The following is a 12760-nucleotide window of genomic DNA, read 5'->3' on the forward strand; positions in this document are numbered from 1 at the left end:
TGGTATTAGTTAAAAAACCAAAATACAGCAGTAGTAACAGAGTTGAAAGAAATTCTGAACATCAGTCAGTTGAACAGCCCATACAGTAAATACAATTACTGTATGTTATAATGCACAACCCAGTTTTAAAAAAAAAAAAAAAAGGTAACAAAACCACAGCAAACAAACAAAAAAAAAAGCCCCAAACCAAAAGAACACGAATTTTTTTTCTGTTTCCTCTAAACCCAAGTCTTTATGCTTGGGCTTTCACTCAGACTGTATTTGTTTCTATGATGCTATCTCGTGTTTGTATTTACAACACAACTTTGTCTCGTGTAGCAGCACATTGTAAAGTTGGGAATATTTTATGAGAAAATACTCATTTTTACAACAGTGATGACAAAATTTTAAGCTTACTGTAAGTGTCCATTTTAACTATATATAGATACCATACAGCTAGACATTACCAACCCTCACACTTCCAGATTTGCTGTAGTTTTGTCCTGTTATTCCAGATAAGAATCCAACACAGTATTTTCTATTAACTTTTATCTAAAAGAGGAAGGAGATGCTGTCTGAATATGAGCTGGCAAACTGAGAAGCTTCTCTTTCAAAAGCAAAGTTGGCTGTGCTTAAGGGTAGGAGCAGAAACCACAAACAGAACCAACTTTAGAACCAAAGAGGATTCTGGGAATTAAGTCAACCTCAGACAACATCCCCGCTCGTTTTCACCCCATTTATGTCCCAGAGTCACTAAAACCTACAATGGTATGTGACCTCGGGGGAGGGGAAAAAAAGAGAAAAATCTTATCTCCATCCCTCAATAACACAGTTTCGTTTGAGCTACGAGGCAGAGATGGGTAAGAGGCATGGAAATCAACCTCTCATTTGCAGTATTTCTCCTCTCTTTCCTTATGACCGGAGATAAGGAGACAAAAGAAGTCACCTCCGAAACTCACCGAGGCTACGGGATGACCAGAGGGAGATAACAAGGTCTCGGCATCAGCTAAACCCCGATGGATGGCGGAGGGGCCATTCCAGCCCGAGCGCTTCACCCACACATCCCTGTGCTCAGGCTGGGAAACCGCGGGCGAGACGGTTCCAAAGACAAACCCACAGCGACCTCCAGTCTCCCAGTGCCACAAGAGGAACCTCCACCCAAAATCACCGGGCTCAGACCCGAATCCCGCGGCGGCACGGGGAGCCCTCACCCCACAGCCCTGTGCCCCGACACCGCCCCGGGAATGCCCCTTCCCAACTCAGCCGGCGCCAAAGTTACAATGAACGAGGTACAGGCGGCCACGCACCGCCCGGGGAACCCCCTCCTCCCCAGCGCTGGGAACACACCTCACACACAGCCCATCTACGCTCTGCTCCCCCCGGGGAGCCACGGCCGTATGGAGGAGGGGGGCGAGAGGCAGCAAAGAGCCGCCCCCGAGGGCGAGCCCCGAGCCGCTCCCTTCCCCGGCCAGCGGGCAGCGCTCCCTCCGCCATCCCGCTGCCACCCCGGCGCCAGGAGCGGGGGGAACACGAACGAGAACCCTCCTCCCTCCACTCGTTACTCCCTCCCCGCCTCCCTCCAAGCCCCGCTCACCTGGGAAAGGAGCCAAAGCCCGACTCCCTCTCGCCGTCCCCACCACCGTCAACCCCGCGCCGCCATTTTCCTTCGCTGCCTGGATTTAAATCGGGCCCCGAGCGGAGGCACCGGCGGCGCGAGGCGGGGCAGGCCCCACCTCCCTCCGCGCGCGGGGCATCACGGGATTTGTAGTCCTCCGGGTCGCCTCCGCGCGCGGGGCATCACGGGATTTGTAGTCCCGGGGCCCGCCACCGCCTCCCCGGGGGCGTCTGTGGAACAAGGTTCGGTTTGACTCATCCTGTGCCTCGCTCGGGGCCAAGGGAAAAGGGGGCGTGGGAGGGTGATGTCATTTGGGACACGCCGATGTCACCGGGTGAGCGGTGACGCGGTGCAGGAACGGGTGAGTGGGGGGATGGAGGGAGGGTCGTGGGGCGTCCTCCCCCCCAAAAAGGAAAGGTTACAGCCCCAAAAATTCATGGGAGGGCGTGCAAAACAATATTAAAGACTGTAAAGCTTCTCGTCTTTGTATATATTGAAAATGAATGTTAATTAACGTATAAATTAATTTCAAAATGCAACCCGGTATCCTTTGTATTACGTACATTACGTATTATACACACATCTTAGATCATAGGAAATCCCTACTGTGTATCTCTAGGGTTTGAAAATACAAACTGCAGCTTTGTACGTATAAATTCAATGATAAAGAGCTGGCAAACGTGAGGGCAGGTGACGGATGTGAAGGGAACAGCAGCGGAGAGTCATCGGTGTTCCGGTGCCGCCGCCCGGCGGCGAACGCGGGAACTGCGCGTGCGCGGGCACAGAGCGGTGCTGCGGCCGGGACAGCCGCGCATGCGCGCAGCCAGAAAAACGGAGCAGTGGAGCACGTGGTAAGTTTTGGCAACATGGCAGCGAACTAACGCATGCGCACTGCCTAAAACGAAGCAGCAAAACACGTGGGAAGTTCTGGTAACACGGTGAAGGGCTCGCGCATGAACCGAAGCAGACGAGCACGTGGTAAGTTGTGGCAACACAGAGACGAAGTCGCGCATGCGCGATGCCTAAAATAGAGCAGCCAGACACATGGGAAGTTCTGTCAACAAGGCGAGGAGCTCTCTTATGCGCACTGCAAAAAACCAAACAGCAAAACACGTGGGAATTAATGGCAACAGAACGACGAACGCACGCATAAGCACTGCCTAAAGTGAAGTAGCTAAACACATGGTAAATGTTGGCAACAGGGCGACAAAGTTACGCATGCGCAATAACTTTACTGATGCCACCGACAAGTGTGGGCAAGCTGGCAACAGAGCTGCACATGCGCAGTGACACCGATGACTCTCTGGCGTCTCCTGCTGGTCAAAAGGCGGCGCTACAGCGAAGGAACCTGCGCATGCGCAGTGAGCGGGCGGCGCTGCCCCGTTTTTCCCGGTTTTGCTTGTAAAAACAGCTTTTTAAGATCATTTCTGGCGAAAGGTTTATCTTTTTACAGGCTGTTAAATAAAAAAAAAAAAGAAAATCACCCCCCCAAAAAAAGAAAAGTTATTTTGTGTGTGGAAAGAAACTTTTACAGATGTTTTTAATTTATTTCGTGTTGTCGTTCTTGACCTCTTCATAATATGCTTGATACATTAAGGGGCTTGATGTGGAGTATTCCCAAAAAAGGGAGGTTACAGCACAAAAATGCCTGAAAGTTCATTGGGGGGAGGGGGCCGTGCAAAAAATATAAAATACTAACATTTCTCGTTAGTATAATCCTAATTATATATATATATTATATATATATAATATATAATATATAATATATAATATATAATATATAATATATAATATTTAAATATAAATAAATGTAAATAAATATAAATAAATATAAATATATATATAATATATAATATATATAATTTTATATAATCTTAAATTATATAAAAATTGATTTCTAAATAGAACCTTGTATCAACTGTATTATATATATCGGATCTCGGAGCGTGAGAAATTCTGAATACAAATATATAGTGTTGGAAAACACAAATATAACCTTTATATCCAGAAATTAAACAATAAAAGGGGGCTTGAAAGGGGGAGAAAATATGATCGACAAGCGGGAACTAGAAATAGCGCTTTGTATCCAAAGTGGTTTTTTCTGGTCCCTTGGAGGGTAACGCCAAGTCTCAGATTTTGGTTGGGACTCGCGGTCGTCCCCCCCCCCGAAAAAGAGGCACATTTGGTTTTAATGACTCGCTGGTGTCACCTGCTGACGGAAAGCGGTGCCGCAACCAAGGTTTCTTTCATTGATCTGTGTTGCGATTATTAGAAATGATTAAAATTATTAAAATCCGAGCCCAGAATCGAGATTCCTTCCTGGAGCTGACACGATTATTAAAATTATTGGAAATGCCTCTGCCCGAATTAAGGTACAAAACGAGACCAGATGCCAAAGTCTGTAGCACGGGTTTTATTTAATGGGAAACGTGGGGAAGAGAAAGAGAGATAGAAGGAAATAGGAAAAGGAGTTCAGGGGAAGAAAAGAAGTGACAGAGAAAGATTACAGTGGAAAATGGATCATCACTCCATGGAACCCGGCGGCGTTCCCTGGGTCTGGCTGTTCTGGTCTTCTTGGTGAAGTTCCCACAAAACACAGAGTCCAGTGGATAAATATCTGTTCAGGGGATTCCAGGCACCTCCCCTGGGGGTGGGAGGGAAGCTTTGCAGTGTCTTGAGGCATGCTCTGGATTTGTTGCCTCCCTTGGATCATGTGGTGGTGGAATGCCTCAGGAATGAGCTGGGGGGATGCTTTGGGGGGTCTTTGGTGGTTTATGACCCTTCTCACGTGAATGTCTCATGTGTAAGTGGCCTTCCTGGAAGGGGGGAATTACTCCTTTGGTTTGGTGTGGAGGTGCTTTAAGAAAGCACCATCACACCCCCAAAACCCTTCTCCTCCACCACCCCCTGGGCCTTGCTTACTTCTCCTCAGACCTGAGATGATTAGACAACAGTCTTACCTCAAGTCCTGCTTCCCAGTCCAAATTCCAGTCAGGCTTCAGTGGTCACAGACAGGCAGTTGCTTCCTTGCAGTTTGACAAGAAGTCTTTCTATGATTTTGGCCATGTTTAACACATTACCAACGCTTCAGTCCCTCACAGTCTGAACATGCAACACATGGAGTGAGGTGGTGCTTGGGCAGGTGACCCAGTGCTCAGTTCCCATTGCCTCCCTCAGGAGCAGTCCAGAGAGTTTCCAGTTTGGGGCTGAGCTCCAAAGGAAAAGGCACCTGAAACTGCTTCTTCTGATAAATCCATACGTAGGGGAGGCTAAAAGAAGCTCACTGCTGTAACCAGCCAGTAACTTCCACTGATATCTTGGCTATTAAAACCAGCGAGTTTTATTTCCCCTGTGCACAAACCCTGATGGTATTTGTTAAACTCCCTTGCTGAGCTGTGCACTGCTTGAGCAACCCTCGCCTCTTTCTGTTCCCCTTCCTTTGGAGGCCAAATCTACGTCCATGTAGCTATTCCAGTGTGGAAACAATAGCAGTGCCCGTTTTGTTGTAGCCAAGGCTGAAATGTGGCGACTGTAGTAATATATTAACTCTGTGTGATTGGGAAGGTGATGAAGAAACTGAAGAGCAGGTGGCCAGTTACACCTGCACAGGAAGAGATTTTTTGGGCGAGTTGTGCTGTGCTGTCCTTGGCCAAATCCATCGTGGCAGATCTGCCTCTGGCTGGGCATGACTGAACATCAAAGTTGTGGGGGGGTTGTTCACCCCACTGCCTCTTAACCCTGTCCCCAGTGCCTTGGCAGGGGGGAAACCAGAGCAGAGCTGCATAAATTTGATTTCGGGTTGTGGCTTACATTGGAAATAGAGTCAAAAAAAATCCTTACTGACAAACTTGTTAATAAAACCTTGGATCCTGGGAAACGAGGGAGGTTTAGAAACCCAGCCCATTTTTCATTTTTACAAGCTTGGGGCCAGAGCAAATCCATGAAGTAATTTTTATTTCTGTCTCTCAGTGCTGCAGTGTTTGCTTTGGAAGGACTGCTGGGACCACTTGTCTGGAAGCCTGGCTTTGGCTGCTCCCATCCTGGTGTTGTTTTAAGAGAAACTGTCATAAAACCATCCCTCTCTGCTCGGGCTTTAGCGAGCTCAGCTGTTCCTGTGCTGGGTGACTTCACAAATCCAAGCCCAGAACTGCAGTTCCACTCTGGAGCTGACAGGGGCTGGGAGCCCTGAGCTGGCAGGGGCTGCTGCAGAATAAATCAGGGTGTAGGCCTGGTACTTGTGTTTGGGAGCTGCTCCTAAATTACAGGATGATGAGGCTGAGAACATTAACTGCTGCTCTGACGCTGTAAATCTAGGCAGTGAGGGGTGTCCTGCATTGCAGAGTGTTAATTGAGAAAGATTGAGGGGCAGAAAAATACCAAGGAAAATGAGCAAGGTCAAGCACAGTTAATGAGTGAAAAGATAATTAGCCTTTAATTGGAAAATGGAGCTCTTTCTGGTGTGGATGTTGCCAGCCTGGCTTGGCTGTCCTGGGGCTCAGGAACAGGTATTGCTCTACAGGTGGGGAAGCAAGGTTGCTCTTGTTTTGTTTTTCTTGTTAGTTTGGATGCTCTGCTTTATATCCAGTAAAAATCTCGTAGGGTTTGAACTTCATGCTGGCTGTGGAGTTCCTGGGCTGGAGACCCCTCTCAGTCTGAGGCTCCATGTCCCTGGCTGTTGTCCCTTTGAAGCCTTTACAGACACACAACCCTCTTGGGCTACACAACCTTCATTCACAGAGAGAAACCTGGACCTTTAATTCAGCTTTAAATGAAAGACCAGGCTGAAAGAGTTCCAGCAGCCTTGGCTGCTGTGGGAGAGAAATGCTTGCTGGAAACCCTGTGGTGGTGCTTGATTTTAAAGTTTGTATTTGGTTTTGGTATTTTGCATTCCTCAACAGAGTAGATGACTCCTTGTTTGAATACAGATGTGGAAAAAGGATTGATTATTATCAGGGACTGGAGGGTAATAGTAGAGCTGGAGCTCCTGGGTCATGGCAGTGCCCTGACTGCAAAGCTTCCAGCTGGGAAGCCCCTAGAGACACTGGGAAGAGAGAAACTAAGAGAGTAAGGAGGAAAACAGAAGGACATCCAGGGTTTTTTACTGTCAGACTTCCTTTGGGATGGAGCCTGGTTGGGCTGAGCAGCGCTGAGCTCGCACAGCTCCGCAGTCGGTGTCGTGGGACCTGCTGTGCCCCTCCAAGGGCTCTCTGCTGCTGGCCTTGTTCCTGCTGCTCCCAGGGATTTCACAGCCCTTTTATCTTGTTTTCACAGCTAATTCTGCTCAAGCCTGTGCAAACAGCAGGTTGCTCACAGGGGACCATTTGGCTCCACTCCCAACGGGAAGAGCCATCCCTGTGTGCGACCACAGAGGGACGTGAACAGCGAGCACAGTAATCCTTCATGTTTTGTGTATTTCCTGTAATTAAAGGAATTACAAGAAACAACTGATGTACCTCATTCCTCAGCTCACCCACAACACCCTGGCAGCTCACCCACCCAGCCCTGGCAGAGTGATGGCTTTGTGGGCAGGGGATCCATGATTTGGGTTCCAGGGCTCTGCTGCTCCCCACCAGAGGTGTTCCAGAGGTGTGTGGCTGGGCTGGCACCTGCTGGCCTGGCTGCAATTCCTGCTGCAACCCAGGCTGGCCCAGCTGACCCTGCTGGTTTCTTGGTAACTGATATGATGGCACAGAGTAAATTGCAGAGGCTGACAGGATGAGTGGTTGCTTAGTGGTGACACAGAGGTTTCAGTTTTGGCATCACCTGTATCCACAAAAGCACGGCGAGGCTGCAGTGTGCAGGGAAGGTGTCCAGTGGGTTTGTCCTCCTGGAACAGGAGGATCCTGTGGGATCCAGTGTGCAGGTGTGTTGCTCCATCCCTGTGCTCCTCCTGCCTTTCCTGACAGGGCAATGGGGTTTGCCCAGACTCTGCATCCTCCAGGTGTGGGTATGCTGCGCTGGGGTGAAAAAAGATTTGTTTCACGTTAGTGGCTACATATTAGTTTATTACAGCTCAGTGATGTTCCATGAGCTTTATCACAGCTCAGTGCAGCCCATTAGGCCCTGTGTTGGACCCTGTCATGGGTGCAAAGCAGTGCTGAAGTCAGGATGGGTGTCCCACTTTTGTTCCGCTTCATCAAAAAAGTGCTTTGACACTGGAGGTTGCTGAAAACAGCAAAGAGCCTCCTCTCCTGCCTTTGCTTATGGCATTTATTGAGTAGTTGCTCAGCAATAACCTTGTAAAATTTCCCATGTGCTTTTTTTGATACTCTAACCTATGAGTTTAGGAAACTAAAAGGATGATTTTAGCTGGGCAGATTCATGCTGAGGATTAGCTGAGCAGCTCCTGGGTTTTGCAAGAGATGGAGACAACTTGTGTTAAGAGCTGGACAGGAAGCCAGTTGTGCTTTGGAAACTTAAAATCCTGTCTGTCCCTGTCTCTGGAGTGAGGAAACTACAGTTCTTCATCTCTGCATGTACATAATAATAAAAGATTAAAATATGGTACTGGGTCAGGGAAAAGCATTTTGCTGTGGAAACCAAAGGGTTTGGGGTGAGGAAATAAGTGTATCCATTTTCAGAATGTTAGACATGAGAAATGTCAGGGAGTTAAAACCCCTGTTGTGCAAAGACTCAGCAAAACCACCTGGGGTCCAAGCACAGACACATCTCTCCTGGCCACTGGCAGCCCCTGGCATGTACAGGTGTCCTGGCAGTGGCCAAAATCATCACCTGGATTGTATGTGACCTGCTGACCTAATAGCTTGTGAAAGGCAAATCTAATACTTTATTGCAGGTTTTTATTTGTAAAAGCATTAGATAGGTTTTTTTTCTTTTCAAGATGCTAAATAGATGTTGTAGGAAAGTACACAGGAATTGCATTCCTGATTCTCTGAAGGTGCCTTAAATTGATTTGGTTTTGGAAATCTCACCTGAAGCCTTGACTGTGAGTGTGGCAGCCAGCCCAGGAGATGGCCTTGCACAACAGTGATGCCTTTAAAGGTGTGATTTGGGGCTTTGCTGTGCCCAGTCCTAAATTCAACCAGGGGCTGAAAGCTCCCAATCTGTCCCTTGGGGAAGGGAGAGCCCAGTGCCCAGCTATGCTTTGGGCAAAGACCCGGGGCAGTGTCTTGCTTTGGATGGGAAGAAGCTCCAGGGTGTTGCATGGATGTTCAACAACACCCTGTGGTGCTGCCAAACACCTCCACCTGAGGAGGCCACTGCTCCAAAACCTGTTATCAAATTAGAATCTGCAGCCTTGTAAAAATAAAGCCTGTTATCTGTAATTGTGCAGCAGGTAACAGGTGCCAAAATTGCTGTCAGATCTGCAGAAAGGGACTAGATAAGAGGAAGAAAATAAAATAATAACTTTAGATTCAATTCTGCTGATGTACTCACCTATTCCCAGGGTCAGTGTAAATCGAGGTTTGAATTAAGCCAAAACAGCCCAGTTAATGTCTAAATCTGCCATTTCTCAGGCCCTGCAGAAGCAGACAAACACAAAATCGATATTTGTTCTAACTGTTGCTAAGTCTTCTTTACAGATTAATTTCTGCCTAATAATCCCTGCAGTTCTCCAGAGCCCTGCCTGCCATGGGCTGTATCCTGCCCTGGTGCCCCCTCCCAGCTGATGATCCTGGGCTGCTGTGGCTGAGGGAAGGTGTGAGGACCCTGCCTTACCCCCAGCCTCAGCCCCTCCTGAGAAGCCCACCCTGCTGTGCCTTCAGGGGAGGAAGAAACTCCTTTTCCCCTCTCTGGATGTCAGGCATCTTTTTTCAGAAGGCAGAGGTAAATCCCACGCTGTGGAAGTGCAGCCGGATTAACACCCAGCTCTACCCGCCGGACCCGTGCTGAGCCAGGAGATCATTTTGTCCCCTGTAGAGTTATTTCTGCTTTAAAGGATTGTTCTCGGCTCCTGCCACTAAGGGGGAGTGTTGCCACGCGGTGGAGCAGCTGTGGGACTGGAGGAGCCCGAGACAGCAGGTCCTCTCCCTCCTGGAGCGGTGGGAAAGGCAGAAGTGACAGAGGGCTCGTCACAGCATCACCCAGGGGAGGGCAAATACCCTCCTGTTCGACAGAAAAGAGGGGAGTGACCCACATTTCAGACCTGTCCTGGACAATAAGTGCAAGCATCATCCTCCCCTTGCAACCACGTGGGTTTTACAACGTGGACTGAGAGACACTTGTTGATCCACGGAGAGCGTTGAGGCTCCAGGATAACAGGTGCTGTGTAGAGTGGGGAGGGCTTGATGAGGATGGAAGGAAGGTGACTGGAGGCTTTCCTGCTTCTGGAAGGACTGGATCAAGAAGAGAAGAAATGCTCCAAAGCTGCCCGTGGAAGGGGTCCCTCCCTGCCTGGAGAAGAGAGTTAAAAATGGGTCGTAGGGACTTGTCGGGGTAGGACAGTTCAGAATCTCTGATTTTGGCAGCTTTCATGTGGTCTGATGTTTGTGTCATAACTTATGTGCTTAGTTTCACCTCAAGGTCCTTCCCCTGCCCTGTGAGAGAATGATATGTATGTGCAGATCAGCCCTTTTCCTCCTTAGTGCCCCCGTTTCTTTGGCAATGAACTGCAGAAAACCTCACTCATCTAATTTTTTTACCTCTACCTCCAAAGGGTTTTGGGATCTACAGATGCCAAACACCCTTGTTTATGGCTTGCTGGGGTAAGAATTGTGAGTTTTCTTTAAAAGTATGTTCCCTTTTCAGTTTCTTATTTCGCTTCAAATGTCATCCTTTTTCTCTTCTTCTTTCAGGGCCATCCAGGGATTTTATTCACAGAATTGGAATGAGCTACAAAAGGGATAAAGATCATTCATGGGAACCTTGAAAGAATTGCCTGAGCTCTATGAAATGAAGATTAAAAATAAAACAGGGAGGTGAAGCACAGGCTCCAGCACGAGCATCTTGTCCATGAAATCGAGAATCCTTCCCACCGTGCCGGGCGATCTGCACGGGGAGGAGCTGCTGGATCCACCTCGGGAGGGGGGAGATGGGAGCACAGCCCAAGGGCAGGAAAACACAGCAGGTTGGAAAATCTGCCAGCTCTCTGTGAAACACGTTTCTGCTGCTTCCTCCCCGTGTAAAGTGAACAGGGGAGCTCTGCCAGGGGTTGTCTCAAAGCTGGTGCGTGTGAGTGGTGGCTCCGGCAGAAACCTCCTGCTCCTGGGGAAGGAGAGGGGAGCAGGAGTAATAGGGAGAAAGAGCTGTCATCACTTGCTGCCTCCAGGCACAGCCTTCTGCTGCTTTGGTGCTGGTGTAAGACAAAGGGCTGTGGCAGTCGCTGCTGCCCTGTGTGAAGGGGGGGCCAGCAGTGGTTGGGCTTCTGTGCTGGGCTTTGCCCTGGAGCTGCTGGTGTTTCTGGGTTAACTGGTTGCATCTGCTCTTGGGTCTGAGCACCCAGAGCCTTTTTCACAGCCCTGGCACGGCTCTGGTTTGCCTCCCCCTTCACAGTGCCTGGGAACCCCCTGGCCAAAGGCCTGGGGCTGATCACTTCCAACCCTTGACCAGTGTCCAGAGGGATGTTTATGGCTCTTGTTTCATCCCATCACATCAAAAATATTCTTATAAAGCACTTTCCTCCTGACTGGTATTACTGGTATTTTCCAGGTCAAACCCATCCAGATCCCACACTTGTGCATGCAAACCCCCCCTGTCATGGTGAGCAGCACTGAAAAATCCTCAGCCTTGGTCCTGTCCATGTAGTTCTATTTAGGAAAATACTGCTGCTTCAGCTCTGGAGGTTAAGCTAAAGAAAGGGTCTGTGGAAGTTGTGAAGTTACTTGGTGAGGGCCCACACCTGTTTATGCACAAGGATTTTATCTTGCAGCTTGGTGAGTGTCCTGTAGCCCAGCACTTCTCCACCCCCAGAAGTCTTGCTTGTGGGGCTCAGTGACACTCTCAGCTGATCTGCCAAGGGCCCAGGGCTCTCCCTGCCCCTCTGCTTTTCCCAGAATGTAAAACTGGTTGAATCGTATTTGTTGTGCTTTGGAACCCAAATCTCTCCCTGCCATGCACACACATTCCTGCAAAAAATGACAGGACCTGCAGTTCAGCGTGGATGTGATGTGTCTGAGGGGGAGGACAAGCAGCAGCTCCTGTCTGTGCCCTAGATAGGCAGGAGAGGCAGCCAGAGACCAGGGCACTGCTGAAGCACAGGGCTGGGAGCTGGGATAATCCCAGTTGCTGGCCATAGGAGGGAGAGATGTCCTGTGGCTCAAGCAGAATCATGCAGATGACAAGGGACTGATTTGATCCCTCTACCAAAAGCTCTTTTGTGTTGACAGACCTTATTTAACTGTCAGGAAATTATGCAGGACATAAAATGCCAGCTGAGCTGAGCTTCTCTGTGAGCTGGTTCTGTGCCTGTGTGGCAGATATGGCAGATACATCTGTCCAGCCCACCTTCCCATTTTCCCAGCTCTCAGTCAACATCAGCCCTGCTGGGCATCTCCACCTTTCTGGCATGTACCTCTCATGGGTCCATTTTTTAGGGCTTTCCAAGCCCATGCCCATGTTCTGGCAGTGCTGTGCTGTGGGAAACCTTCCTTTGCCCAGGTAGATTTATCTGTTTGTTACACGTGGCTGGCGTGTCTGAAAGGCACTTGGTTGCACTCTGTGTTATTTACTGCCTCTCAGGTGAAGTAGGTCACCAATCCATCTTGGATTTATTCTGTGTGAGGCACGAGAGAAGGCAGTGAGATCCCATTTCTTCCCTGTCCTCCTTCTCCCCACCCACAGGCCATAGGAGGGAGGAGAGTGAAATCCCAGGGAGAAAGGCCTGATCTGGTGCCCGAGCAGAGGCTGTGACCCGAGGGAGGATGGTTTATGCCAGGGCAGCTGCCAACTGACTGCTCTTGGGCTGGCTTTGGTTTGCTGGGAGATGCTGAGCTGTGAATGCCAGTGGCTCAGGAGGTGCTCTCTGGATGCTCCCTGGCAGTTGTCCCCACACAACTTGCCCTGGTTTTGGGTCAGGCAGGGGATTCACACATGGCATTTGTGTTAGAAAAGGCACCCTTAACACCCTTAAGTGTTTGTGCTATTCATCCTGTTGCATTCTCTGGGTAAGTGACCTCAAGAAGTGTCTTTTGAGATAAGGTGAAGGGAGGTGAGCTCTTTTTCTGTTTGATGAAAAGCCATGCTGTGTCTGTCCTGGGTGTTTTGGAG

At 49.2% G+C, this 12760-nt stretch overlaps 1 protein-coding gene and 1 long non-coding RNA gene across 5 annotated transcripts in view; both read right to left on the reverse strand.

The window, feature by feature from the left end:
* NCOA3 (nuclear receptor coactivator 3) overlaps positions 1 to 1705 on the reverse strand; it is a 67535-nt gene extending 65830 nt beyond the window's left edge. For 2 of the 4 annotated variants that reach the window (XM_064674261.1, XM_064674257.1), the window contains exon 1: positions 1574 to 1705. The gene's annotated coding sequence lies outside the window, so the exon portion shown is untranslated. Of the gene's footprint in view, positions 1 to 938; positions 1087 to 1326; positions 1412 to 1573 lie in introns of those variants that run through there. The other 2 variants (XM_064674259.1, XM_064674258.1) reach the window with 2 other exon arrangements.
* A 2282-nt stretch (positions 1706 to 3987) lies between these two features.
* On the reverse strand, positions 3988 to 4824 carry LOC135423855 (uncharacterized). The gene is made up of 2 exons (XR_010434988.1): positions 4555 to 4824; positions 3988 to 4410 (listed from the first exon to the last, which is right to left on the reverse strand). It is a non-coding gene; the product is annotated as an uncharacterized LOC135423855 (long non-coding RNA).
* Between the last annotated feature and the right edge of the window lie 7936 nt (positions 4825 to 12760).

This window comes from Pseudopipra pipra, chromosome 17 (genome assembly GCF_036250125.1).
Source record: "Pseudopipra pipra isolate bDixPip1 chromosome 17, bDixPip1.hap1, whole genome shotgun sequence".
NCBI classification, from domain to species: domain Eukaryota; kingdom Metazoa; phylum Chordata; class Aves; order Passeriformes; family Pipridae; genus Pseudopipra; species Pseudopipra pipra.